At 40.1% G+C, this 27,349-nt stretch overlaps 1 long non-coding RNA gene across 1 annotated transcript in view; it reads left to right on the top strand.

The window, feature by feature from the left end:
- LOC138741718 (uncharacterized) overlaps positions 1-13,656 on the top strand; it is a 71,872-nt gene extending 58,216 nt beyond the window's left edge. Inside the window, exon 3 of the long non-coding RNA XR_011343703.1 lies at positions 13,527-13,656. This is a non-coding gene — a long non-coding RNA (uncharacterized lncRNA). The remainder of the gene's footprint in view (positions 1-13,526) is intronic.
- Positions 13,657-27,349: the final 13,693 nt, after the last annotated feature.

Below are 27,349 nucleotides of genomic sequence, written 5' to 3'. Positions count from 1 at the left end.
AGATAGATATAAGTGTGCGGACAGTTTCCTGATATGGTGGAAGACATCAGTAAGTAAAGTCTCTTTTGTTATTTGAATCTTGCATCTCTAAATTATTCAAGAAGCTTTCCAAGTAACTCCAGAGACATAACATGGTGGCAGCAGTCTAAGAGAACAAGAATAAAGCATACAATTGATTATAAGTCATTGAAATACAAAGGGGAAGAAGAGAAAAATAATACTGGAAAAAAAAAATGGCTGGAGCAACCGCAGTTCACCCAGTGATGGACAGGAGGCTGAAGACATTGTTGAATTGTTTAAAAAGTTTCAGCAGAAGTGGAATTTAACATTCAAAGGCAATTTAAAAAAAAACGCAACAGCAGAGGAGAAGGTCAGTTCTATACTTCTCTGGACAGGGGAGCGAGGCCTTGACTTATTTAATAGCTGGGAGCTTACAGAGGTGGAGAAAAACGATCCAGAGCAGATATTTGCAGAGTTTTGCTTCTCACCTTGAACCCAGGTCTAATCATAGAATTAAACGCTATGAATTTCAAGGCTTAATGCAAGAGATTAGACTGTTGATAACTTCCTCACTAGACTTAAAATTGTTGTTGCAAAATGCAGATTTAAGGATATAGAAGAAAGATTAGTTGATCAACTAATTTGGGGGAGCTCCCACCCTGAAGTGGAAAAGTTTCTTATAGGGAAGGATAGCTTGAACCTGGCCAAAGCTATAGACACTGCCAGAGCCAATGAAGCCTCGAGGACGCAAATGAAATCCCTATCTATACAGAGCCACCCACAGCAAAGAGAGGGAAGGGTTGATGATATAAAGAACACAATCAGAAAAGTGCAAACCCACAAGACCTGCAGGAAGTGCGGCAGACAACAACCCTTCGATGATCGAAACAAATGCCCCGCATATGGTTCTGAATGTAGAGCCTGTGGTAAAGCAAACCTCTGGGTGAAGATGTGTAAGTCTGGTATGAAGAAAACAGTAATAACAGTGGAGAAAAAAAGACAAGAAGAAGATGCATCACATAAAAGGAAACAACAATGTTTGATACCAAGATATTGGACATAGAATCCATGCAACTTCATGAGATGTCGGGTGAGATGAAACAGAGGACAATCCAGAACAAGCCTATGATATTTAACCTAAAGATGAGGATGGATACTGGATCACAAAGCAATGTTCTTCTACTCAGACTCTATCACTAGATGTTCTCAGAGAACATAATAAAAGGCCATCCAAAAGACGATGCAAATGTTATGTTAATGGCCTATGACGAACCCATGATCAAGCAGCTATGGAGAGCTAAAATCAAAGGAGATCCAGATGATATCCAAAAGGATTCACAGAAACACACAACAAAAAGAGGAAATGATTTCCATAGAAGCACCTGCCAGGCCATGGCACATAGTGGGAGCAGACTTGTTCACCGAGAATCAAGAGTGGTATTTAATACTACTCTAAGTTTCCATTCATCAAAAGAGTGAAAGACCTAAAAGTGTCAACTATCACCTCAGAAATGAGAGCGCTCCTTGCTGAACAAGAAATACCCAAGCAAGTAATATGTGACAGTGGAACACAGTTCATGTCACAAGAATTCTGCAAGCTGACTGCAGAGTATGGGTTCTTATCACTACATTGTCCCCATACTACCCCAATGGTCATGGGTTCATTGAAAGACAAGTACAAACTGTGAAACACACACTAGTTAGGTGTTGCAAAACAAAAGAAGACCCAGACCCAGCTCTTCTATCATTATGAGCCACACCTTTAAGGGCTGACATGAAGGCCCTGGAAGAACTTCTAAATGGCAGGAGATATAAAACAGCTTTACCAAGCAAAATACACCCTCCAGAAGACCAGGAGGAAACCAGAAGAAGACTGGCTGGCACGCAAGAAGAAGGACACTAGCATTATAGCAAATGTGCACAAACATTGCCAGAACTCTTCAGAGGGCAGCATATGCATATTCAAGAGCCGATGTTGAAAACATGGACAAGATTATCAGAAAAGCTGAGACACCAAGATCATACATTGTCGAGACTGGCTCTAGCAATCAGCTGAGGAGGAATAGAATTCACATTCAGCGACACAAGATGTGATGAAGCAGAAAACTTTAATACCAGCAAAGCCTGCAAGACCAAAATCAAGTGAGGTATCAAATGAAGAGACCACAACCACTAATACCAAAACATTAATGCAGCAGTTATCAGGTGAAACACAACAAGCTACCTCACGTACACGTGGACCAGCAACACAGAGCCAATGATTGCAGCCAAATCCACAAGATGGCGAAACAACGTACTGCTTCCAGTGCGATATCGATAAGAACTATTTAAAAGTAGTTGTGTAAATAAACTAGTGTATAAGTTTAGTTACATAAGTTGCACTGAAAAGAAAGTGATAAACAACAGTAAATTTTTCTTTATCTTGAGAAGGAAGGATGTGATATAGTCAGGATAAAGTGAACTATTTTGTTACTGCGTAAGAATACACCCTTCTCATTGTAGTAATTGTAGTGCACCTCTGTGGGGCATACGTATAGGTATATGGGTGTATGAACAGTTTCCTGGCATGGTGGAAGACATCAGTAAGTAAAATCTCTTTTGTTATTTGAATCTTGCATCTATAAGTTATTTAAGAAGCCTCCCAAATAACTCCAGAGCCATAACAATGGGTAACAGAGAAAATTAGTGGGAGAATGGGATTACTCTGTGAAATGGCATAAATTAGACAGGCTGTAAGGATTCCTTCCATGTCATAAAAAAACATATCGAAATTAATCTCTCTTACACCATGCAAACTGAACAAAGCAACTCCATGTTTCTTTGCAATTTAGACAAATCACGGGTGTCTGTTGTTTTCATTTGTTTTATTTTCTAGTTTTGCTCATGTTGCATCTGGTAGAAGGACCAAACACCAAAATTAAGCCTTGCTTGTTTTCCAACATGCATGAATATGCATCTTAATTTTCTTACATTCTGTTAGAGTATTGAGAAAGGGTTTGTGAGCACCCACAGGAACATCAAATTGCAATTAGGTAGAAGCTTCAATGTGGATAAAAACCTGTTGAGTGAGGAGGCCAAGGAAAACTTGGAGGAAGAAAGGGAGAGGCTAGCAGATGGAGAATTCTTTTTTTTGAAATTTATTTATAGTATCTCCATACATTCATTTCAAATTGACTTAGTATAATATTACATAATAGATACTAAATAATTTTCAAATTTTCACCCCCCTCCACCTCCCCTAACCCCTTAGGAAACCACCTTGTGGTGGTTAATTCCCAAAAACCCAAATGGGTGTGGTATAAACCACAAGTGGCATATGACTTTCGGGAGCAGAAGTACCACTCCCTCCCCTCCCCCCCCCCCCCCCCCAGGCAGACAAAATACACGTATAAACCGAAAAATCATCATTTCTTATATCCATAAAACCCCGGTCCATCAATTTAACCAATCTTATTCATAAACTCTTTTTTTTGAAAATCCAAACTTGATATTAAATTTTCACCCTTTCCACCCTCCCAACACTGAGTTAAACACTGTTTACAATCAATAAAAGCTTTTTTTAAAATTTTTTTTCAAGTCTTCCTGAATTTCATCCACTGAATTAAAACACTTCTGAACATCCCAGTTCAACACCGAATCTTCCATTCTTCTCAGTCTCAAGTTGAATTTGTAGCTTACTTTCAAAAAAAGTTTTTTCAAATCTTTTAAAATTTTCTTGAACATAATTCCTTTGGTCTTGATCTTCTAAAGCATCAATGTTATTCATAAGTTCTTTCTTCTATGTTTCCCAATTTAATATCAAATTTTCCACTTTGTCAATCTTCTCAATGTTAAGTTGAAATTATTGTTTATTTTCAAGAAAAACTTATTCAAAATTTTTAACTCTTCTTGGACATTGCTCCTTCGACTTTAATTTTATAAATCATCAATCTTGTTCATAGTTTCTTTCTACTGAGTTTCCAAATTTAATAAAGTTTCCGTTTTTTCCAATTTTCTCAATATTAAACTGATCTTGTTGTTTAGTTTAAAAAAAACCTTTTCAAAACTATTAAAATCTGTTTGCAATGTATGCATACTCACAGATAATAAATTCACTCTTCCAATATTCCATCCAAAAAAAATCACTGATAAACCTTATTGCAGGTCAAGGAGTTCCATATATATGTTTATCTTCAGAAAATATTTCAAATATTTCAAATCAACATTCGTCGCCATCTTTCAAAAAGGAGTCCGAAATCAACTTTAATAAGTTCTGTTCTTGAGAAAATTCCAGCACCAACTCCGGCTCTGTCTGGGCAAATAGGTCAAATTTCTTCCAAAGTCAAAGAATGTAATTTTGTTCTGTATTTATAGATAATAAGTTCATCCTTCCGATATTCCATCCAAAAAAAATCACTAATAAACTTTAATGTTATCTGGATTTTTAAAACTCACGGGCAACCAATGCCAATTACTGCAATTTATCTTCATAAAACATTTCAAATCAATATTCATCACCATCTTTCAGAGGGGTGTCCAAGGCCAGCTTATCCGACAGTCCAATTAATGAGCTCCGTTCTTAAGAAGATTCCAGCCTTGACTCCGTGGTTCTGTCTGGGCAAGTAGGCCGAGTTTCTTCCAAAGTCGGAGAGTGTAGTTTTGTTCTGTATTTGAACTCTATTTTCCTTAATCTTTGTTGCCATTTTAAACTAAAAACAATTGATAAACAAAACAAAGACTTTTAACAGAAAAGAAATATTCTTAAAACGGGTATTTATATAACTGCCTGGGGGAGACCGGGAAGGCACGTCCGCTCCCTACGCCATCTTGCCATGCCCCCCCAGATGGAGAATTCTTGATGCTGCCTCAGAGCCTCCCATAATGGGAAACAGAAAGGGGTAAAAATTCAAAATCTCGCATGATGTGGAATAGAGAGGGGCCAAAGATTCAGAACCTACCATGATGTGGGGGCAAATGCAGGAGACCACAGAATGAAAAATACAAAAGCAATAAAATAAGGCAGCAATGGTACTTTGAACACTCATTAATGAACTCTAACTGGAGATGTTGTTAACAGCAATAGGTCATTAAAGATGTGTGATAGTACAGATTCTATCACCAATGTTTATATGCACATATGTACAGATGGTAGTGTAGGATGACTGTGATTGGCTGAGAGTGTAGCCTCACCTACTGGCAGGTCTTAAAGGGTTGCTCCTAGTCAGACCAAGTCATTCTGGACTGGTCGACCTACTTGTGATATGCTCCAGTCTTTTAGTTAATAAAAGCCTTGGTTTGAATCAACAAGTCTTCAGTTCTTTCGACGCGCATTACATTATCTCAAGTATAGAGAGCTACAGACACATTGTTGAATAGAGTTTGAATGCACAGTATTTTTCTCTTCCAGCCCTGTAACGTACTAGAGCAAGCATTTTCTATTGAGACTTTGCAATTTGGAAAGGGAGATTAAACAATTGCAAGTTTGAGCAGCAAATTCGTATTCAGATATGGTGAAATTTTGTAATTTATTTAATATGAAGTAAATCCCTGTGGCTGTTCCTTGTAATGTTGGCAGTGGCTGTAGATGCAGAAGTTAATGTCCTACTGAAATCAAGCCATAATATTTAATCAAGGGCAGTTTTCAAATCCACATCAAAACTTTAACTGAAAGCTTAGAATGATAATGTCTTAAATCCAGATTTCTACATTTGTGTTTACTTTTTGCAGTATATCTTACATTACTTTTACACTTGGGTTTGTTAGCTGAAGGAACCTTGTGTCTGGAGGCTTGAAGGATGATGGTGAGGTCAGAATGAGCACATTAGATTCAAGTTTTGAGATTCCTTTTATTATCTGTTTTCCTTTGCTTGCCCTGTAAAAGCACACAGAGGCAGTATTAATCCAGCATCACTTTGAACATGAGAAAGATAAACAAAATAAATTCCCTTCAGGGATATTGAGGGTCTGTGGACCCTGTCACCTTCTTCAATGTCAATTGCCTCCTGTAACATTCATAGCCTCCTGTCCAGCAATATACCCAAACTCCTCATGCCCTAACCTGCTATGCAAGTTCAGGATGCTGGTAGCCTCCTCCACCAGTCATACTAAGGGCCACTGCCAACTATCCTAGACTGCTCAATTTTTTCGGTCATCAGTGGTGCAGGGTCAAAGGGCAGCCATCTGACACAGAACAAAGGCAACGAAACCAAGCTGTTATTATCTATTGTCCAGGTCATGCAATAAATGAAAATTTGCAGATGCTGCAACTGTGAAGTGAAAACAAACAAAAAAAAAATCTGCAGATACTCAGCAGATTAGGAATCTCCGGAGAAATCTTAATGTTTCTGGATGATGATTCTTATCAGAACTAGAAAGTCTTGGAAAACAAGAATACTTAATTTTCATAGAGGAGCGGCCTGAACAAAAGAAATGTCTGTGATGGTCGTCTCTCGAACTCCACTCCCTGATGCAAATACGAGTGATCAAACTGAGAGAGCATGGTGAAAGCTTGTTAGTTTCATGTGGAGAAGCTGTGAACAGAAGGAAATGATAAGAGAGGATAAAATATTTAAACTGAGATATATACTGAACAACTTCAAATCCACTCATTTTCCCTCTAAATAAAAAGTACAGCTTTGTGAACATGTAGATTTCCAGATATCTGACTCTTCATTTGAGGTGTAGAACAGTCCTTTTCCAGTCCAACTCAGGCCTTTTGCTTCACATCTTTTTCCCGTGTATTGATATTGGTGCTGCATTCTGCTCTCATAGAGAATTCAAAGGATTTATCATGTTTGCAATCAATTTCTATCCTGCTTTCACTTTCACATGATGCATACCTGACCCTTTCTTTATTGACGGCCATTAATAGGCCACTAGGCCACAGATTCCCACACCTCTCATTAATAGGCCATAGACTCCCACACCTCTCATTAATAGGCCACAGACTCCCACAGCTCTCTGAACATTCTTCCCTCTCCAACTTGTAGGTATTCCTCTCAATCCCCTCACTTTCCACACCCTTCAATAATGTTCACTTTCCAAACCAATTCTTCCAAGATGCCTTCCTTTCTGTTTAATTGAGGCATCTCCTCAACCATAGTTCCAATTCCCAGGCATTTGCTTGTACTCACTGTTCTTACCAATCTTCATTGATTGTGATCTGGAGGTGAGGAAATCCATGATCCAATTACACAGTGGAGTGTTGAGTCCTAGGTCTTTGAATTTGCTTTTGATCAGTTTTGAGGGGATGATGGCGTTAAATGCCAAACTGTAGTCGATAAAGAGCATCGTAATGTATGCATCTTTGCTGTCCAGGTGTTCCAGGGCTTTGCGTAGAGCCAGTAAGATGGCATCCTCCTTATACCTGCTTCTACGATAGGTGAACTGGAATGAATCCATTGTCACTGCTCAGACAGGAGCTAATAAGCTTCATTACCAGCCTTTCAAAACACCTCATCTTTTACTGCTTTCAATTTACTGCACCAGTTCTCATGATGTGGTCTCCTCTTCAATGGAGAAACTAAAACCTACATTGACTGACCAGTTTGCAAGTGTAAACTGTCACTTTAATTCTCTGTCTCATCCCCATCCTGATCTGCCTTACTTTGATCCAATGAAGCCAAAAAAAACTCAATGACCAGAATTTCATCTTCTGATAAGGCTCATTACACTCTCAGGAATTGACACTGATTCAACATTTTCAGATAACCAGCTTTTCTAATTTGTGCAGTACTGGCCAGTTCTGTGTAAAGATTGTTTTCTCGCCACAGATGTGCCTGATCTGATTTATATTTCTGGCATTCTCAGATTTATTTCATATTTCCAGCAACTGCTCTGTTCTGTATCTCGTATTTTCAGCATTGCTTTTATTTTCCTCTCTTCCATCCAAACTCGCCTTCCTCAATTTACATCTCATCCAGACATATCAGCTGTGGGTAACACCCCCACATTGGTCACCCTCTCTTGGTTTCCACCCTGTTGAAGACCTACCTCTCTTTTCTACCCAACCATAGCCCTGTTCCGCAACTTCAAAAAAAAAGGTTTGTTTTCTGACCTTGTTTAATGCTCAAAACTGCTGGAGAATCTCACAGCATATGTAGACTTTCTTGTTTCACAGATGCTGAATTTTCCTGGCTTTAATGAAATATTATTAACCTGAAATCTTAACTTTGTTCCCGCTCAAATAACCATAATACTTACACTGAGCACTTTTTTTTTCTGTTTTCATATGCAATAATGAAGTCTACTGGAGAGGGTGGGCAAATTAAAGTTCTTGGGAGTCACTTTCATGGAGGATTTTTTCCTGGACCCAACATACCAATGGCATCATGAAGAAAGCACATCAGCGCCTCTACTTCCTTAGGAGTTTGGGGAGGTTTGGTACGACACCAGAAACCCTGGCTAATTTCTAAAGAGGTATAATGTGCTGACCAGCTGCATTACGGTCTGGTATGGGGTCACCAATACCCCTGAGTGTAAAACCCTCCAAAAGGTAGTGGGCACAGCCCAGGACACCACAGTCAAAACCCTCCCCACTATTGAGTACATTTACAGGGATCGCTGCTATTGGAGGGCAGCAGCAATCATCAAAAATCCTCACCACCCACCACATGCTCTGTTCTCACTGCTGCCATCAGGAAAGAGGTGTAGGTGCCACAAGACTCGAACCACCAGGTTCAGGAATGAACAGGTGCTACCCCTCCACCATCAGACTCCTCAACAACAAACTCAAACAGAGATTCATACAAGGACTCTTATTTGTGAACTTTATTGATTTTCTTTTGTTCTCTCTGTATTTCACAGTCAGCTTGTTTGCATTCATTATCTGTTTACAGTTCTTTTATTTGTTTCAATGCTCGCTCTGTGTACATTTTATTCTTTTGCACTACCAATTAGTGGTAATACTGCCGTGCCCTCAGGAAAAAGGAATCCTAGACTTGTATGTGATGTTGTGTATGTACTCTGACAATAAATCTGAAATCTGAAATCTATTGTAAGGTACACACAAAATAAATAGCTTTTAAAGAGGCACTTTATCATATCCCTCATTTTAACTTCTTTGAACTATCATCTCAGAAAAGCTTAACGGAATGCTGACTTCAATTCAGAAGAGAGACTCTATCTAGTACACAGATACACTGACCATACAGGTAAGATAAACATAGAACCATAGAACATTACAGCACAGAAACAGGCCCCTTCTGCCCTTCTAGTCTTTGCCAAACCATTTTTTTGCTAGTCCCACTGACTTGCACCCAGTCCATAGTCCTCCACATCTCTCCCATCCATGCACCTGTCCAAATTCTTCTTAAATGTTAAAATTGAGTCCACATTCACAACATCAGCTGGCAGCTCATTCCACATTCCCACCACTCTCTGTGTGAAGTTCCTCCTCATGTTCCCTTAATTTTTTCCCCTTTTACCCTTAAACCATGTCTTCTGCTTTGTATTTTACCTACCCTCAGTGGAAAATGCCTACCTACATTTACTCTGTCTCTCCCCTCATAATTTTAAATTCCTATATCAAATCTCCTCTCATTCTTCTATGCTCCATTATAACTCAGTTTCTGAATTCTGAGGAACATCCTAATTAATCTTCTCTGCGCTCTTTTTATCTTATTGATATCTTTCCTGTAGTTAGGAGACCAATACTGCGCACAATACTCCAAATTTGGCCTCATCAATATCTTGTACAGCTTTAAAAACACAGCCCAATTCCTATACTCAGCCAATATGGTAAAAGTTATCTTGACAACTCTATTCACCTCCGATGACACTTTCAGGGTATTATGTATCTCTATTCCCAGATCCCTCCGTTCCACCGCACTCCTCAGTGCCCTACTATTTACCATTCATTTTCTTTCTTTGCTTGTCCTTCCAAATTGCAACACCTCACACTTTAAATTCCATCTGCCATTTTTCAGCTCATTTTTACAGCTGGTTCAGATCCTTCTGCAAGCTTTGAATACTTAAATTGATGTCCACAATACCTCCAATTTTAGTATCATCTGCAAACTTGCTGATCTAACTTACCACATTTGCATCCAGATTATTGATATAGATGACAAAAAACAATGGTCCCAGCGTTGATCCCTGAGGCACACCACTATTCACAGGCCTCCAGTCTGAGAAGCATTACTCTTTGGCTTCTCCTGTCCAGCCATTGTCGAATCCATTTCACTACTTCATCTTGAATACCTAGCGTCTGAACCTTCCTGACCAATCGCCCATGAGGGACCTTGTCAAAGGCCTTACTAGAGTCCATGTAGACAACATCCACAGCCTTTCTTTCATCAACTTTCCCGGTAATCTCCTTAAAAAACTTGGAAGGACTGAACTTGCTGAAGTCAGATTACTTGCACAACTAAATGAATTTTGCTTATTCTCCACCCTTGATGAGTGATTAGTGCAGAATGATGAAATATCCTGCCTTGAATGGAACTGTCTTAAAATTGAGTGAAACTGAAATCCCTTCACATATATAATCAGTCACAGTTGCTGATAATTTTGCGATTCCAAACAGATTTTATGGGAGATATTTTGATTTGTACATTTCATTCCATTTTAGCTTTAAGCACATGTTAGAGAACAATGGACATTTTAGTTGTGGTAAACAGTGGGGAATTTGTGATAGCCATCTTCAAAAACCTTCTGTTGCCTCGTAACTGTTCAATGTGTTCACATTTTTATGGACAGCATCTGGGATTTTAAAACAAATAGCTAGTTGGAATGGTTGAATGCTTTCATGTGTGTCCCAAGAATGACCTCAAATTATTCAGATGCCTCGGATAGGGACCAGTTTAGATCTATTATTTACTTTTGGTTTCTGGTCTGACTGTAATAATGAATTTATAATTCACCAGAAACATCGTTTAATTTCTGCTAACCCCCCCCCCCCCGCCGCTTGACGAATCGATGTGATAATTTACCTTTCAATTTACACTCTCTGAAACCTGCCTCACTGAATATAATAAACTTGTTCCACGAGTTTAAAAAATATATATGTTTCTCGAACAATATTAATAGCAGAGGCCAGCATAGGTTTTTTGAACATTTGGGAGCCATCTTCTCCTTGATTTCAACCAACAAGGTAAAAGATCATTCACTGGCAGGACTGGGCAATTGGTTTACTCAGTGAATGAAGAAAGGCACCCTGGGTGAGATCTCATCACTCCAGATGTAAGCACTATGACCAATGCAATGGAGACCTTTCAAATGCAATATTGCATTAGATGGATTGAAACAGCACAAAATTTAATCTCTGCATTGTCAGAGTATGTAATTATTTTCTTTGAAATTGAAGATACACAATGATTACAAATAAATCAGAAAATTAAATGTTTATCATGAGAGAGAGACGCATTAAACTCTTGGAGAACATGAACAAGTCATTTAATAATGCTTCACCTTATGATTAATTTGTTTGTTTATTTTCTGTGACATCATCTCAAGTTTATAGGAACAGCATGGCAGAATGCAGACTTTGGCAAATGTAAATTTTTTTTTATGAAGCTAGTCCTTCAACAATTATGAAATCTTTCCATGCTTGGGGGACCTCAAGTCCAGATTAGATCCATTCATTCATTCAACTCAATGAGAACATAACATTCAATGTCTAAAGCAAAGAAAATGATACAAAAAGAACTGTGATTTTAAACCATAAATAAAGATACAGTAAAACCCTTGGTATCCATGCACCTATGGGAATTTGTAGATGCTGGATAAATGGATTTTCCGGTTGCTCGAGACTGCATGTTGCGTGATTGGTGAACTGACCACTAGGGGCACACACTTTAAACTTTCAGGTTTTTTTTAGCTATTTACTTTGCCGCTTTTTTTTTTTGCCAGTTACTTGAATTCTGGTGACAAAAATGATTAGTTCACACTTCCTGGAATTCTTTGATTTTGTTTTTATGGCCATTCACATGATCCAGAGAGTTGAGGTCAGTTCCAGAAAAGCTATGGCAGCACTGCTGCTGGTGCGGACTTATGAAGAGAGGGGAGCGGAGACACCGTGCTGCTCCGCGCGTTTTACTGCAGGTCCAACCACTGATGGCTCCATACAGGCTTTAAACAGCCCATTAAAGGAGCCAACAGTGATTTATTTTCCAGTCCTACGACTGTGGGATCTGACCCCAATATGGTGACGCTTGTGCTCAGCATCAGCCACGAGCAGTTGGAAATCTGCAAGGACCTCCATTTTTCTTGTAACAAGTTGAAAATAAATTGGTAGTTTGTGAGTCCAGATTCAGAGAAAAAGGATGTCCTATTAGAACAGAGATGAGGATAAGTTTGTTCAGACAGAGGGTAATAAATCTGTAGAAGTTGTTGCTACAGTTGGCCAAGTCATTGGGTATATTTACAGCAGAGGTTGAGAGGTTCTTGATTAGTAAGGGTGTCAAAGGTTTTGGGGTAAAGGCAGGAGAGTGGGGTTGAGAGGAAAAATATATCAGCCATGATTTGAAAGTTAGAGCAGATTCAATGGGCCAAATGGCCTAATTCTAGTCCAAGGTCTTGTAGAGTTACTGTCTTAAAAATGTTACAGCCTTTTGTGGTGCGCTGTTAGACAGAATCACACACACACAAGGTAAAGACAGAACAATAGGCTTTATTCCACAAAAAGCTCCACAGACCCAGGCTGGCTGTGGCTGCAGCAACTCAGTGTGAGGCCTCGGGAGGCCGGCGCAGTCTCATATGCCAGAGGGTGATTGACACCTGACTAGGTGGGGCCTGATCCCTTCAGGCTGACTGATTGACAGCCGGCCAGGTGTTGTCCTGTCCCCTTACACTCCTGCAGGTACAGAGGTTGCCCCCTGCAGTAGGCCGGTGGTGTACCACCACACCTTTAAAATTTAGCAACATAGTTTTTGTTATAACTTTTAGTTATCCCAGAAACATTGGAGTAGAGAAGGCCATTCATATCTTTGAGCTTGTATCTTCTTCAGTATTCTCATGACCTGTCTAACAGCACAGTATCATTTTTCTGCTCTTCACTCAGTCTCCTTGAAGTCTTTTGCATCCAGAAATCTGTATCACCCTCTTAAATAAGGAGTGGATACGCTTATGGAAAATTTCTAAGGCTTAATGAAGTGCCAATAATATTGAAAATCAAGGAATTAGGAAGTATGAAGTAAAACACAAAAGTCTGCAGACACTGTGATTGAAGTGAAAACACAATGCTGGAGAAATTCAGGAGGTTAAACTGTGTACTTTATGTAGAAAAAAAAAACATAACCAACATTTTGGGCTTGATTCCTTTATCAGGGTATGGAAAAATGTTGGAAGGTGTCTGTTATGTTGAGAAAAAGTTATTGGATTCAGTGGATTCATGGAGAGATGAGTATGGACACAAGGGTTTGCAATCACGTAGCTTTTATTAACACACAACAGTTTATAGAGGATGGGAAAATGTTAACAGGAATAAAACACATATATGCACAATTTATAAAGGAGCATGGGAAAAGGTTATAGGAATAAAACACATGCACAATTTACAAAAGAACGTGGGAAAACGTTAAACAGTACACAATTATTAATTCACACAGATGGTGCCGACATTCACAAACTATAAGCAGGGGTAATATACACCATCCCAGACCCCTGATCATCAGAAAGTGGCTCTGGTACAAGCAAGGATATACACACTTTCTTGGACCCTTCATCACTGGGAGGTGCGGCTCTACTGTGAGTATCAATCTGTAGCAATTTGAACTATAGCAATACCACAGCTCAGCTTCAGTACAGTGCACACCTTACCTGCGACCCTTCCAACTGACATCCACAGTAGCAATATGGCATGGAGCAGTGTGCTCCATGAGGAAGAGAGAGAGAGAAATGTGCTCTGTTCTGATCCTAAATAGAGTGATGATCTGTGTGTCTCGTCAATAGTAACACTGAATGCTTTGAATTAGTCAATGGCAAAGTGTCCACTAATTAGTGGCTGGAGCCCAACCTTGACTGATGGGTGATGCAATTAGTGGCCAGAGCCCAACTTTGATTGACAGGTGATGTGATTTCCAATTAAGTTCCAGACTGGGGAAGACACGTATTCCAGACAGGCAGTGGGGGAGGGGGACACACTTCTTCCACAAACAACTGCATCCGAACAAAATGGTGGGGGGGTGGGGGAGTGGTAGGCGGAGGAGTACAGTCCCACAGGCAGGAGGTAGCAGGTAAATGAGGGAGGGAGGATCAGCTGCAAGCAGGGGGAGGAGGAATGGTTATGAGTAATGTTCTATGGTTCTAAGGAAAGGAGTGTAAAGCCGAGGGAAGGGAGGGAGAATGGAGAGTAGGTAAGCAGAAACCAGAGATGTTGGTGTTAATGCCATCTGGTTGGAGAGTACCCAGACGGAATATTGTGTTGTTCTTCTAATTTATGGGTGGTCTTGGTGGGATAGTGCTTGAGGTCATGGACAGACGTGAATATGGAAATTGCACGCAGATTAAAATGGTTGGCCACTGGGGTATTTCTGTCACTGATGCAGACAGAGCAAGGTGCTCATTGAAGCAATCTCCCACCCAGTCACTCTGATGTAGAGAAGGCCACAAAGAGAACACCAGATGCAGTAGATAACTTCTGCCAAAAAAACAAGTGAAGTGTGGCTTCACTTGAAAGTCTGGTATGGGGTCCCAAATTGTGGTGAGGGAGGAGGTGTGGGCATGTGTGGCACTTCCTGCAACCACAGGGGAAGGTGACCCTGTGGGAAATAAGTGGATGAGGGAATCACAGAGGGAACTGTGATTCGAAGGCAGAGAGGGGAAAATGTATCTAGTGGTGGGATCATGTTGTAGGATATGGAAATTGCAAAGGATAATGTGTTGGATGTGGAGCCTGGTGGGATGGTAGGTAAGGACAAGGGGAATCCTGCGTTAAAATTGATTAGTTTTTTTTCATTTCCAAAAACCCAAGTTAATTGAGAAGTGACAAATAATTACATGAATAAATGTTGAAAGATGTTTACTAACGAGTTCAGGTGTTTTTTTAGGTTAACAAGATGTTCTGTTAAGGCTGAAGTTGATTTGGGTTTGACTTTGCAATTACATGATTCACACTTTGTCTCTAATCCTTTGCTCTTCTGCTCCAAAGAACTTTTGTTTATTGCTTCATTCAGTTTGATCACGGTTGTCTGTCAAAATTTTATCCCACATCATTTGTTGCATGCTCAGTTTCATGTAGAACAATTGTTTTCAAACTTTTTATTTCCACTCACATACCACCTTAAGTTATCCCTATGCCAAAGGTGCTCTATGCTTAAGACCACTATGTAGAATATAGAAATCTCCAGCACAGAACAGACTTTTCAGCCCCTAGTGTTGTGCTGACATAATAACCTACTCTGCTAACTGCCTAGAATTACCCTACTGCATAACCTTCCATTTTTCCTTGTCTCTGAAAAGATCCTATTGTACCTGCCTCCATCACCATTGTCGGCAGAGCTTTCCATCACCCACCACTCTGTGTGAATACCTTATGTCTTCATTCTCCTTTAATTACTCCCAAGCATCTTAAAACTATGCCCCCTGGTATTAGCCATTTCAGCCTTTGGGAAAAAAAGCTTCTGTCAATCCAAATGAACAATGCCTTACAACATCTTGTACATCTCTATCAGGTCATCCATAATCTTTTGTCATTCCAAGGAGAAAGACCAAGCTCACTCAATTTCATAAGGCATACTCTTGTCGAACATCCTTATAAATTGCTTCTGCATGCATCCACATCTTTCTTGTAATGAGGTGACCAGAACTGAACACGGTATTCCAAGTGGGATCTAACTAAGGTCATGTATAACTGCAACATTACCTCATTGGTCTTGAACTCAGTCCCATGGTTATTGAAAGCCAACACACCATATGCTTCCTTAGCCCACTATTAACCTATGTAGCAGCTTTGAGTATTCAATGGACATGGGCCCCAAGATCTTTGCATGGCTACACTGCTCCATAAACATTGTAATCTGCCTTCAAATTTGACTTACTGAAATTAACCAGCTCACACTTTTCTGGGTTAAACTCCATTTGTGACTTCTCAGCCCAACTCTGTATCCTATCAATGTCTCTTTGTAATCTTTGGCAACCTCCAGATTCTCCACAACACCATCCACTTTCCGGTCATCTGCAAGCTTACTTACCTAGATTTTCAATTTCTCATCCAGGTCATTTATAAAATTTACAAAGATGAGGCATCCCAGAACAAATCCAGATGGAACACCACTGATCACTAAACTCCAAGCAGGATTCGACCTATCCACAACCACCCTTGGCCTTATCTGGACAAGCCAATTCTGTATTCATAAAGAACGGCTTTCTTGGATTCCATGGCTCCTTACTTTCTAAATGATCACTGCATGGAGAACCTTGTCGTGGAATGTATTTAAAGATTTTGCCCCATTGGATATGAAATGAGTCCAAGAAACCTCAGTTCAAAACACAAAACCACCAACTACAAAAAGTATATATTGGTTAATCTTGTGCATGGCGAAGTAAATAGAGTGCTAGCTTGGTGTAGTAGGTTTCATCTTCTCTGAGTAGAGTTGATATATTTTGTGGGTAATAAGAACATTTTATCTTACTGTTTAGATCGGAAGGTTCATTGATAATGACCATCCAAAGTGTTCTTCTGGTTTATTGTTCCATGTACCCAGGTAGAGTGAGGAAATTTGTTTTGTCGATTGTTCCAAAGAGTGAAACAAGTAAAACACAGTACAGAATTGCAGAGTTGCCAGGTATTGTCCAAAAAACTGAAGGGAAGATGCTAAAAATGCTCTGCAGGTGTTTGTAGGAAAAGAAACAAAGTTGACATTTCTGGTCATTGATGTTTCATCTGTGCAAAGAGAAATTATTCCTGTGAGTTGGAGCCTGGATTTTAAGGGACTGCTGGTCAATTCAGCTTCAACAACGGTTGAAGGAAATAGTCACTTTGAACAAAGGTTTCCATTCCAACGCTAACTGTAAGGAGCTCACCACACAAAAATAGTGCTTGCATTATTGGGCACTCCCTTTTGGATTAAGGATTGCTTGGTTCTATTCTGGTTTTAGAGGTTCTGAGGTAGTTGACGAGGTCAATTTGGGAGCCATCAGCTCTTCAACACAAGGGTGGAAGGAGGGGAGATCTGGTGTGTTTGTGAGATGGTGAGTTCCTTCTGTTGCTTATGAGGTTCTCAGTATTATCTCAATTTCTCTTTCTCCATCTTGAGCAATAATGGAGTCAGTCCGGTGTTGAATTGGCTCTGAGCGCATCTTTATATCTTCTCCTCTGTTCTTCCCATGATCAGAACTCAGAATACATTGCTAGTTCCAGGTCCCTGGTGTTGGGCATGTATACAAGATGACTTTCCCATGAAAACCTATCAGATTCATTATAAATTTCTGGATCATTGTTTATTATTGTTTCTTCACTTGTAAGCAATGACATCCAACAACATCTGTGGAAGGGATTCCTTGAATCTGGCATTGCAAGTGAAAATTAGTTTCATCAGATATTGAAATGATGGATATATTGTTATATTAATTTGGCTTGCTCCCTTTGTCAGACTTGGTTATACTCCATAGCCAGTTACCTTAAAGCATGCACTATTTTAATGCAAATATGTAATACATCAACAGAAATTAATGGAAAAAGTTAATTAAAATTTATTGCAGGCCATTTGATATTTAATAGCAATACTTATTCTTTCAGAGAGAAGACAGAGAAATCATATTTAGATTGTTTGACTGTGTCATTAATAAAATATGAAATATGTATGTATGTTTAAAAAGGTGAGATCAGGGCCACTGATATATTTTTGAATTGCATGTTTGATGTTCGGTTAGCCAAATCAAATGGATGATAATGGCTTGCAATTTGAAGGGGGATTGAAGAGTAGGGTTTGGAATATTATATCGTAATGCAATAATAACCAACACAGTTTGAGAGTACATTTTTTTGTGTAATCAGTCAAGCAAACTGCAGCAGTGATTTTTCATTTGTCTGCCTGCAGCAGTCCAAGCTTCTAGAGAAGAAAGGATAAACTTACTCACACATGAGCATGGTTGAAAGAAGCTTAGCATATAATAGATTTAGGCTTAAACCTTCAGTAATGAAACACCTTGGGTACCTAACACCTGAACAGGAGCTAAGAAGATTATTTTAATGTTAATGAGAGTCAGCCCACGTGGATGTGCTCAGCAATGCAAAGGAAGAGGCAGTGATACTTCAGCCACTGTAGTACATGTTGTTTCTTCATTACCTTCATTATGCATTTTTTTGATGAAGGAACATCAGGCTTGATCTTCCCATTAGCGAGAGTTAGCCTGACCCCCTAAGATTATCAAGAGAGGTGTCTATTAGAGCTGTTTCTTTTGTAGCAGAATTAAAATCGTTTGACTTTGCCTCCTCAATGTAGCCCAACCATAGATAATCTTGCTCAATTGTGTCAGAGTCCATTTCCCAGAGCCATACAGCATGGGACAGTCCCTTTGGCCCACCTGGTCCATGCTGTGACCAAGTCAGCATTCTGGGCTCATCCCATTTGCCTCTATTTGGTCCATATCCTTCTAAATCCTTCCTGTCCCTATATCGTTTTAATAGTCTGCTGAATGTCAAAATCGTGCCTGCTTCGGTATTTTTCTCTGGCAGCTCGCTCCAGATATGGACTGCCATTTAAATGAAAAAGGTTTCCTCTTAACTGTTTCCCCTCTCATCTTAACCATATACCCTGGGAAGAAGACTCTAAGCATTCACATCCTTACCCCTTATCCATAAAGCCATCCCTTAATCTCCAACATTCTCAGGAAAAAAGTCCCAACCTATCCAATTGCTTCCTGTAACTCAAGTTCCATTAATCACTGGTCATAGGTCTCCAACCTGAAAAGCAACCACCTACTTCTTCCATCTGACTCCTTCTGAATCCAATTGTCAAACTTGCCTTTGAACCCATGTGATCTAAACTTCCAGACTAAGGTACGTACAGGGCCTTGCTCTTCCCTCATTAATGCTCAGTCACCTCTTCAGCCCTGTGGCCATAGGCCCTACGAATGAGACTTCCCTTCAGATAATGAATGGACAAGAGCTTTGATCTACAGGCCCATATGAGCAAATTTTTAGTTTATCATAGCATTGTTCCACAAGTATATAATTTTTAATTCAATGGGAATTTTGTTAAGCAGAAATCAATTTTATGCTTTGAATATTTTCATCAAGATTGTGACTTTAAAATGTCATTGGCAATTAATCCTAACTGAAACCATGTAAGGACTTTCTCTCAGAGTCTGCATGGGTTTTCCTTGGGAGCTCCAGTTTCCTCCCACTTTTCAAAACCTACTGTGGTATAGGTTAATTAGTAAATTGGGTGGCATGGACTTGTAATCTGAAATGTCTTGTTACCATGTTATATGTCAAAATTTAAAAAAAAATTAAATTAATATGCCATATTGAAATCATTCATATTTGTAATCTCCATTGAAGTAGTTGAACATGAACATATCTTCCCATCACAGTGCAGAGAAGAATAAGGTAACACAAAGTTCTCTTCAAACAATTATGGTTAAGTGGAATTCATCGGAAAAGGGTTTATAAAACCAAAGATATATTTTCTCCACAAATTCTGTAATATCAGAGAAATGTTGGTATTGTTGGACAACAATCTTACAGCAAAGCTTCAAGTATAATCTACTTTGGAAGATCAAGAATTTAAAAAGAAATAATTGATTTCCAAAGGGCACAAAATAAAATAAAATAATTTGGAAAAAACAACGTATTCATGGACCACAGATTTTTTTCAATGCCAGTGGGGTTTTATGCCTCCCTTGTTTTTCTGATGCACTGTTATTTGGTCCTCAGTTACTTTCTGCATGTGAGCACAGAATAATGTTGCACAGGAACAGACCTTTTGGGCCATGGTGTCTGTGACAACAACAATGCCAAATTAAAGTAGGTCCATCTGCCTGCTATATCATTCCATGTGCTGTGTGTTCATTTGCTTGTTTAAATGCTTCCACTTCCCCACCAACAGTGTATTCCAGGCACCTACCACTCTAAGAGTGTAAAAAAAAACCCAACTTGTCTTGCGCATCTCCCTTAAACATTTCCCCTCTCACTTTAACTGTATGGGCTCCACTATTTAACATTTCCACCCTGGAAAAACACACTCAGACTATTTACCCTATCTAATCCTATTATAAATTAAAAATTTCTATCAGATCTCCCCTCAGCTACAAGGAAATCAATCCAAGTTTGTCTAATTGCTTCTTATAGCTAATACTCTCCAATGAAGGCAACACCCTGGTCCATCTCTTCTGCATCCTCTTCCTGTAATGCGGTGACTAGAACTGCATTGAATACTCCATATTGGCCTATCCAAAGTGTTGTACAGCTGCATCCTGACTTCCCATCAAATCTATAGAGGCAAACATGCTGCACACCTTCATTTCCCACCCTATCTACTGCGGGGCCACTTTCAGGGAACTATGAATTTGCATCCCAAGATATCTCTGCACATCATTGCTTCAAAGTGTTCTGCCATTTACTGTGTAGGTTTCCTTTACATATGATCTTGCAAAGTGGAAAATGCTCACACTAGTCTGGTAGCCCTTTTACACTTCCCTTAAAAGACAGGAATTAATTGCTTTTTAACCGTTTCACCTGTGTGAATGCGATAAACGCGGGATGGTAGTGTAATTTTCATCCTGGTGCTTATCCGCCAAGTTAGATAGTATCAGAGTCGATGCGTTTTGCATCGGCTCCTGTGTAAAAGGCTTTCCCACCTTTCTGGGACGCTGACACTGTAATGCTGCATGAGCCATCTCCTTTTCCACCAGGATGCCAGGTCCCTATGTAAAAGGTCGCACTGACCTGGGTTTTCTTGGTTCTGTGTGAACATCCCAAGCTGGCTTTAAACACAGCTCATTCACACACCAATTGAATGTGATCTCTGTGTAAAAGGGGTACAGAGTAAACTTCATTTGTGATTTTTCTGCCTATATCTCCAACTGATCTATAACCGGCTAAATGCTCTGACAACCTTCCTTACTATCAATATATTTATGTGTTGTCCAGAAACTAATTAATCAGCACATCTACATATTTGTTCAAATCTTATATATAAGATTTTTTTTTGATCCTCGAAATGATATCTATTAGGCTCTGAAAAATCAGAAATCCTCATTTATTTGAAAACTTTTGAAGCTGACTGTCTAATCTTCTTTTGTTCAGATTATTTAATGTTTAAAAACCTTCCCTTGTTGTTTGTTGTTGTTTAAATGCTGTTACAAGTGATTTGCTGTGGCTACTGGGCTGTTTTCTCTCTTGCTCTCACACACACACACACACACACACACACACACACACACACACACACACACACACACACACACACTTTAAAAGGGTTGCGCTAACTGAGCCATCGTCATAATTTACCATCCTCTCCCACATTTACAGATGAAGCCTTACTAAGATGAAGACACTTACCAGGCAAGGATAAGGAGACACTTTGGCAGAAATTCCCTGCTTTGTCTTTGAGTGCTCCTACCTCTCCATAGCTACTCTCTTGTTTTTATTGTATGTACTAAATGCCTTGGGATGCTTCTTAATCTTATTCACCACAGAAGTTTATTTCTTGTCCCCCTTTGTCCCTCCAATTTTCTGAGTTCTTTCTCACCTTTCTTATAATCCTGTAGGGTCCTGACAGAATTCAGCTTCTTAAATTTCACATATTTTCTTGACAATTTTGAATGAATTCGAAACATCATCTGAGGTTACTGACGCTCACCATCCTTGTCTATCCTCACTGGAACATGCCAGTCCTGAATTCTAAAAGTAAAATTTTTATGATGCAACTTTTTAAAGCAACAAAGGATGCTGCACATTTATTAGAACCATGTAGAGGGAAACTTGTGGATGTAAATAAGAAAATCTGCAGATGCTGAAGTCAAGTGCAATGCACAAAATTGCTGGAGAAACTCAGCAGGTCATGCAGCATCTATAGAATTTCTAAGGGCTAAGGCCCAAAATGTTGTCTGCCTTTGACTTCCAATGGGCACTTCATGACCTGCTGAGTTTTTCCAGCACATTATGGAAGCTTCACTACCACTATTGCCAGGCAGATTGCAGTACACCAAGCACAGTGAGAACCTAACCCTTTCTAATCCATATTGCAGACTGAAGCACACTGGAGGGATAACAGGCTGGTGAATCTGTGTAGTCAGGATTAATGCAAACCCACATTAGCTTGACAATATAGCATCGTACGATTCAATTTGTCTGAGCACACTTAGTCATGCAGGTGGGTCTGTGGGTAAGCTGCTTATCACAGTTGCTGGATCCTGGCAATTCTTCTTCCCTTAGCTCTGGATGTAGTTATCCAGACCCTCCTTAAATCCTTTGAAGGTCAGTCTATCTGAATTGATAGAGGCTGCACTAAGATGTTGGCACCAGGCAGCACAATCCTGTGAATGATCATTCGGTCAAAGAGTGACAGGCTCTTGTGAAATTCTGTAAATGTAACACAAGGTAATCTGAGCAGATTATACGCAGTTTAATGGAAAATCTTTTGCAAGGTGGAATACTTTTACATTTAAATTCAAGTAAAATCAAATCAAAGGAATATCCATTTTGAAGAGTTTCAATGGACTGATGGAAAAGATGGTTTGAGTTTTAAAGGGGCTTGTGGCCAGAGGCTGAGGAGTTTAAATAGGTATTCATTTGAAACAAAGAAATTAAAAAAAAAGGTTAGTAAAACAATGTGACTTCATATTTGGGTAATTTAAGTCTGTTGTTGATGTATTGAGTTAATTGACTGAGACATAGTTGGGCACCATTGATGGAATAAACAGTCCGTGCCAAAGGGGAACTCCAGGTCCTTCCTCTGTCCCAGTCGACCTCAGGACTAGGGGATGGCATTAAAAGGAAAGCATCAGATGACATCAGTAATAGTCTATCTGTGAACCTGAGTGTTTTATGGGGAGCACATTTTGGCTTGAGATTGCCTGTAAATCAAGAGATTGCAATCAGATGGTGCTGGAATGTTTGCTGGTCAGACAAAAGGAAACTGACAGACGATTCAGGAGATTGCTAAGGGCATCTAATTCTCTTAATCTATATTTGGTTCTGAGAACTGAAGGGGAGAGATTTCCCCTGTGAATACAGGCAGAGCTAAAACTAAAATCCCAATGGATGGTTCAGCTGTTTGAGAAGGAAGGGGGTTAGAGAAAAAAAATGAATAGTTATCGGGCATTTTATTATTAGGAGAGCAGGCAGGAGTTCCTGTCATTGCAGAAAAGTTTCCAAGATGGTATGTTGGTTCCCTGGTGCCAGGCACAAGGATACCTCTGAGGAGCTGCAGAGATGCTGGGGGAGGGTGAACATCTTGTCCCAGCCACCTACTGAGCCATCTGAGTTCCTGACAACCCAAACTCATTCCAGTTTTTGACATCACAAACATGGACTTACCACCTGGTCCTGGCCACCCACCTGCCCATCCACGCTCCTGATGCCCTAAACACTTACTTACCACCCAGTCTCAGCCATCTGCCTGCATATTAGAGCTCCCAATGCCTCAAATGTGGATTTACCTCCCATTCCTGGCTGCCCGCCCTCTCATCTGAACCCTCGATGCCTCAAACATGGACTTACCTCTCAGTCCCAGCCACCTGCCCGTCCATCTGACCTCCCAATGCTCCAAACATGGACTTACCACCTGGTCCCAGTGTCGCACCCACCTAGCAGAGCTCCCAAAGCACTGAATGCGGACTTATCACCCGGTCCCAGCCACCAGCCTGCCCACCCAAACTCCGGACACTCCGAACAATGCAGGTAGTTACGATGGACAAAAGTAGTATGTGAGTAATAGTCGACCCCTTAAATATTCCCCTAAAAATTGGCCCACAAAATTTGACCATTATGAGTATATAATGTATGTGAACTGTATGTGAACAATTTGATTATTGAAACTAATGCAAATACACACATGTATTCCTTAATATTTAAATAATATTTATATAAAATTTGTAAGAAAGATGCATGTCAGAGTAAAAACGTGTGTAATATTTTTCCATGTCTTGTGGCTCTCAAACATGGTATGAGGCTCTAACATTAAGCAAGTTTGGCCAGCCCTGCCCTAAGGATATGGGTCTATATATTGAGGGAAAAGGGGCAAGGACTTGAGGTGCAGGGGAAAAAAAGATTACGGAACACAAATTTCAACAGTGGTTTTCTTTATATTGCTCCAATGCAAACTCGGGTTTGGAGGATAACACAGGTGAATGTGTGTACTACATACCACTGGGCTATAGGCTATCAATGTGGAAGATGAGATGCTGTTTGTGTTTGAACTCACTGTGGCTGTGGAGAAGGTGAAGGACAGATAGGTCAGTATGGGGCAGGAGGCAGGTGCGCATGATGAACTGGGGGAGGTGACTTTGAGCGCATTGAATGCACAAAGGTAGTTTCTCTTCTTAAAATTAATTGGCCAATATCAAAGATAAATGAGATACAAGCTGTTTGAAGAAGGATTTATAAATTCAACAGGAAATCCATGTGGTCCCGGAGATTTACCAGACTGTAGTGAAAAAATAGCCACAACTATATCCTCCTACGAAAGAGATTTCTCTAAGCCTGCACATTTCTCAAGAAAATACAAGTAGATTTAATGAATCGAAGAATTCTGACATTGAAATATAATCATTCGTAAATTCAGAAGTATAAACATTAGAATAAAGTTCTTTAAAGGTCTCATTTATTTTGAAATGATCTGAAGTCATATTATCATCGCTCATACAGATTTATTTATTTGTCTTTGCATTAATTCCTTGTAATTGTCCAGCTAGTAACTACTAGATTTTTTTCACCATGACTATAAAAGGGAGGTCTGGAGGCCCGTCAAGCTCCCCATCACCCCCAAGCTGTGCATCAGCCAACCGTCCGTAAGTCACCCCTACGCGGCCCCGCCAGCCCAGTGACATCTTTGCCATCACCAGCCTGGCCAACCCAGACTGGATCAACACCGGGAAGTTGGCAGCATCCTGCAGCTGCACTGGGGCGTTCTGGAAGACCTGTCTTGGATCCCACCCGCTGCCTTGCAGGTTTGGCCTCTTTAGGCAAAAGCTAAGAGAAGGCAACTCTGACTTCAAATCCCCGTGCTCGGCTCGCCCAGCCGTCAGTATCTGGAAAGGGCCCCAGCTATAGGCAAATTGCACATGTCAGTCTGGCAGCAGAGACACAGTGCAGGAAACAGTTTCCCTAGCGGTCTGCAGCAGCAAACACGGTGGGCAAAGGATCCGTAAGGACAACGGCCGGTGAGCAAGGTCTTGAAACAGACCACTGTCAGGCAATCCCACGTCACTCTGGCTGTCATACATCGCACTCCGCCAGGTTCAGTGGCGTGGGATCCAGAAGGAGGTGGTTGTCCTGGGCAAGCACTTGCCTCCAAGTCCTTGCCCTGGCACACAGTGCCTAAAGTTGTAAAGCTACAGGGCACCGTGTTCATCTTCGCTTGTAAAGCGATGGGCCACGGATGGATGGAAGGATAAAAGGGACTTCTATTTCTTAACAATTGCTGTTCAATTGGATAAGTAGAAAGAAGATCAAATTTAATTTTAAGTTCAACTTTTTACTTATTACCTTTATCATTTAAAAGGCTTGCATTTCTCATTCTTAAAAAAAGGGAAAGAACCAACAAAATGCACTTCTTATAGACCTGTCATTACTTAATATTGATAACGATATTAAAATGGCACATTACAGCGGCGACTCTTTGCAAGAAGCTCTAATGGGAATAATCAAATATTCCGGTTCAGAACTCCTAAAAATCAAACAAAAAAAACCTAGAAACATAAAATCAAACTTACCCAACAGCATGGAGGTCCTAAGATTGCTTGGAATTGGCATAACTGGTAGAATCGGCAATCTCTGTTGGACCAAAGGACCTTTAAACAGTTAACGCAAGTACAACAACAACTCCTCAGGAGTTTTAAACACCTTAAGCAGGTACTACAATGACAACAACTCCAGCAGCGGACCCATGATCTGACCACGTGGATGTGATAGAGGCTGGAGCTACAGGTCAAGCTGTGGCACTGGGACCTGAGGCTTCTACTACCTACCATTTTCCTGGCCACCATATAGTCCTTGGAGAACAAACGTGCTGAACTCCAAGCCAGTCTTCAACATTGGAGAAACACTGGGGAGAGCTGCATGATGTGCTTTACAGAAATATGGCTGAACACAGACATTTTGGATATGGCACTACAGCCCAAGGGCTACACCTTCCATTGCCCTGATCAAACGCTGGCGTCTGGAAAAATCAAGGGAAGCATTGTTTGTGTTATCATCAATTTATGGTGGTGCACAGATGGAATGGTCATGTCCCAGTCCTGCTTCCTCTGACCTGCAACATCTGGCGATCAAGTGTTGCCCATTCTACCTGCCAAGGGAGTTCACCACCATTATGTTGGTTGCAGTGTACATTTTGGCCCACGTTAATGTCAGGTTGGCACTGGGGGGACTGAGTACTGTGATTAGTAGCCACGAGACAGCACATCCAGATGCCTTCTCAATCATTGTGGCCAACCTGAAGAAGTCTCTGACAAACTACCACCAACACATCACATGCATGACCAGGGGAACCAACACACTCGACCACTGCTACACTTCCATGAAGAACGCATTCCAAGACATACCTCGACCACACTTTGGCAAGTCTGATCAACTGGCTATATCTCTACTGCCAGTGAACAAGCAGACTGAAGACCACAACGCCAGTTTTTCACTGGCTCGTCCATTTATAGAAAACCATCTATTTCCACCATCTTTGTTGGATGCAGGTTTCAAGGAATGCCATGGAAAAATGTATTCAAAGTTTCAAGGATCTTTTTATTTGAAATAATTTTTCCATTCAAACAATTATCAGCTAAATTTAATCTTTCCACTTTTTCAGATATTAACAAATTGAACATTTTGTTCAGTCTAAGATTTCAGATTTTTTGTGAATTTCTAACACTAAGATTCTTGATTTTTTTTGATATATGGTTTTATTTTCATCATTATTAAAAACAGCATGAGTTTATAATAATTTATTGGACTTAAACTTAGTCCCAATGGCTGGGATCAAAAGAGAATGGGAACAAGACGTGAACAGAACATTTTCAGGTGAAGATTGGTGTTCTACTCGAAGTTTGATTAATGATACCTTATTTTGTCCAAAACATGGCTTGTTACAATTTAAGGTGATGCATAGATCCCATATGCCCAAACTTAAATTACCTAATTTCTCTGCAGATGTTGATGCATTTATGAGAAATTTAAAATTTTTGAAGCTTCTTTTATTCATATGTTTTGGGAATGCCCAAATAGAGAGAGACCCTGGACAGAGATTTTTCAAACTCTATCAACAATTTT

The sequence above is a fragment of the Narcine bancroftii genome, chromosome 8 (assembly GCF_036971445.1).
Source record: "Narcine bancroftii isolate sNarBan1 chromosome 8, sNarBan1.hap1, whole genome shotgun sequence".
Taxonomy (NCBI): domain Eukaryota; kingdom Metazoa; phylum Chordata; class Chondrichthyes; order Torpediniformes; family Narcinidae; genus Narcine; species Narcine bancroftii.
The sequence above is the reverse complement of the archived record's forward strand: the minus strand, read 5'-3'. Positions and strand labels throughout refer to the sequence as shown.